Here is a 3,594-nt window from a genome sequence, read left to right as displayed (position 1 = left end):
CGTCAAACCACCATTGCTCCCAAGGCATAGCCCTGACGTAAACATCATTACATAAATCATGGTGGGATCGTACATTGCAATGGACCTTAGGCACGTCCCATTGGGCCTTAAATACGTCAAATGGGCCATATCATATGGGCCTTGTATTCATCAAGTGGGCCACATCATTGGGCCGCACCAATGGGCCTTATGTGCATTGCAATGGACTATAAACTGTGGGCTTTAGAACGTATCAAATGGGCCTAATCTTATGGACCTTACATGTGTCAAATGGGCCTCGACAGTTGGGTCCCATATATGCATCAAAGGGGCCTACTCACATGGGCCTTATATGTATCAAATGGGCCTCGCCAGTTGGGCCCCATACGTGCATCAAATGGGCCTACTCACATGGGCCTTATATGTATCAAATGGGCCTCGACAGTTGGGCCCCATACGTGCATCAAATGGGCCTCAACCCATTAGCCACATTACATCTTAATGGGCCTCGACCCATGGGCCCCTAATACATTAAATGGGCCTCGACCCATGGGCCCTATATATACATCAAAGTGGGCCTCAACCAAGGGCCACAATTACTGAGGTGGGCCTCTCACCATCAATAAATTATATATAATATAATATATATACATATATATATATATATGTAACATATAATATTATATATAATATAGTATTATATATATACATATAACATATAATATTATATATAATATACTATTATATATAAATATATATACACACACCAGCACACACACGCACCCACACACACACGCGCACACACACACAGTGGGCTCCACCGTCCAGGCGGACGGTAGACATGAGACACATACATCGGGGTGGGCTCCATGTGGGGTCCACCGTAATGCTAATTTGCCATCCAAGCCGTTGATAAGGCCACGTGGGCCTAGATGAAGGGAGGAAACAAATTTCACCCTGATCCGAAACTTCTGTGGACCCCAAAAAGATTTCAAAGGTAGAGGTCCAATCCCACTGTTTCTTACAGTGTGGGCCACCTGAGTCTTGGATCTGGCTGATTTTTGGGGTGGACCCACGTCAGGGGGTGGCCCACCCTATGAACGGTCTAGATGGTATATAAACATCAAGGTGGGGCCCACAGCCACAGCCGTGGATGGCTGTTGGTACGTCCGTCCGCCCGGACGCTGGCGTGCGCAGGCAGCGCTGCTGTGTCTAACACAGCAGCAGCAGCTGCTGCTGCAGTTATTTTTTTTTTATTTTTTTTGAGTGTTATTCCATGGTTTTCGCAGGTGGGGTCCATATCCAGATAATCTGCTCCGTCCAATGGCCCTCCATGGCCCCCGACAAGCAAAACAAGCTCAATATTGAGCCTGTTTCGGTGTATAGAAACAATATGGGACATTTCAATGGTAAACTTACTGTTTGCCATGATATGGCCCGCCTAAAAATCTGATCGGTCCCATCTTTGGGCTCAACGCCTAAAAATGGCTTGAGACAGGAATGGATGGTATGGATTTAATACATACATCAAGGTGGGACCCATATGAGTGGACCATTCCAAGCTTGGGAAAAAGCCTTTTTTTTTCCGTGTTTCTTCCAGCAGGCGTCCAGCGTCCCTGGACGCTGGACCTGGCATATACATTGGAGGTGGGCCCTGCTTAGGTGGGCCACCAAGTCATGGATGGCCTGGGGACTACACATATAAGATGGGCCCCACTTATAAATGGTTTGGATAAAGTACCTACCTCATGGTGGGGTCCATTCAAGTGGGCCATATAACCTTATTATCATCAAAAAAAAAAAAAAAGAGAGAGGGATAGAGAGAGAGAGAGGGTGGGACCCGCGTGATGGAGGGGCCCCGGCACTATGGGCCCTCCTTGCACTAAATCATACATCAAGTGGGCCCCATTACATATGGGTCCATTAAAATTAGATCCAACGGTGGAGATCCCTTCTCCACTAAATTAAATGGCCTAGATGACCCTAAGCATGTAAAGAAATAAATATCATGATGGGGTCCATGGAGAATGGCCCCATCATGGAATGATCATGATGATCCAAGTGGGCCATCGGCCATATCTTAGGGTCCAAAGTGAGATCCAACCATTGATCGGTTGGTCTCACTTGGCCCATCTTAAAAATATGAAAATCTACCCTATCAAGGCACCCACCGCTTGATCTTCTTGCTCCCTTGGCTCCCTTAGCTCCTTGTGCTCCTCTTTGATGGAGGAAGATGAGAAATGGATGGTTGAGATGAGAGATGAAGGGGTGGGAAATGTGGGCCTCACAAATGCAAATTTCTCACCATGGGAGGGCTTGGAGAAGTTCATACGTATGGCATTTTTTGCTATGGGAGAGTTTGAATGAGAGAGAGACTTGTAAGGGAGAGAGAGAGAGAGAGTCATGGGTGATGGAGTGATGGATGGGAGAGAGAGGGATGGGTGTGTAAGAACTTTTGGACTTTTTTGGCTAAAGGTGTAAGAGAGGTATGGGTTTGTGTAAGAACTTTTGACTTTGGGACTTGCTTGGGAAATGGTGAAAAGTGATGTGTACTTGACATGATGGGATTGATGGGATTGATTGATTGATGTGACACCTCGTAGAGATTCTCTCGGGATTCGCACGCGCGACGTTTCCTCGCACCGAACGCTGGCCCACATCTCCCAACCAGAGCATCGCATCAGCGCGCGAGTCGCGGCATCGGAACCGCGGCGACGACGCGGTCGCTAAGGTACGAGTCCTGGGTTGAGTCGACTTGGGTTGACGGCACAAGAATCCAGGTCGCGCGCAAATACCGGTTGAGGGTCGAAGGTTGCCGGAATTCGACCGGGAAGACCGCGGAAGCCTATGGAAAGGTACGGTCTAGGATACGGGGCTTACACAAGTGACAAGCAGCCCTTAGGGTGCCACTCGCCATGTGGCTCAGGTCGTACTTTGGCCAGCTGCTCACCCATATGCAGGTGGTCTCTTTTCTCACGTCATGCATGTGCAAAGGCTTGAAATTACTCTGATGCCCCTCTCTTGTGTAAAAATTACACCTTTTGCCATCGAATCCAAGCTGTGAGATTTTGCCACATGGCAAGCTCGAATCTCAGCCATCCAAACCCTTTCTAACGTCAAGCTTTGCAAGAATTACAAGAAAACTAGGTTAAGGGCTATAAATACCCAAATCCCTTCACATTTCAAACAATCCTAGAAAATCCCCTCTCATTTCAATCATCACTCTCACTTTTTTACTCTATAACCGCAGTCTCTTACTCAGAATCTCTAGTCATATACTAACAAAATCATATTAGAGTTGAAAATACCCGGATCCTCTATTCTAATGTTTTTATAGAATCTAGCCAATTACAAAAGTGAATAATTGATTAGCTGCTCTCGTAAAATATAATACTCTCTTAATCACAGCTCAACCCTCTAAAAGCTATCGAGAAATGCACTGATTTCGTCCAAATCCAACATCCACATGGATCAAAAGATACTGATAAAAAATGAGCTGTCAAAATGGATGGACGGCATGGATAAGACACGTACATCATGCTGGGCACACGGAGCGTTTCCAGCACCGACTGTTGCCGACCTGGTACTAGAGGGTCACTACCGAAACCGAGTAGG

Source organism: Magnolia sinica, chromosome 18 (genome assembly GCF_029962835.1).
Source record: "Magnolia sinica isolate HGM2019 chromosome 18, MsV1, whole genome shotgun sequence".
Lineage (NCBI taxonomy): Eukaryota > Viridiplantae > Streptophyta > Magnoliopsida > Magnoliales > Magnoliaceae > Magnolia > Magnolia sinica.
The sequence above is the reverse complement of the archived record's forward strand: the minus strand, read 5'-3'. Positions refer to the sequence as shown.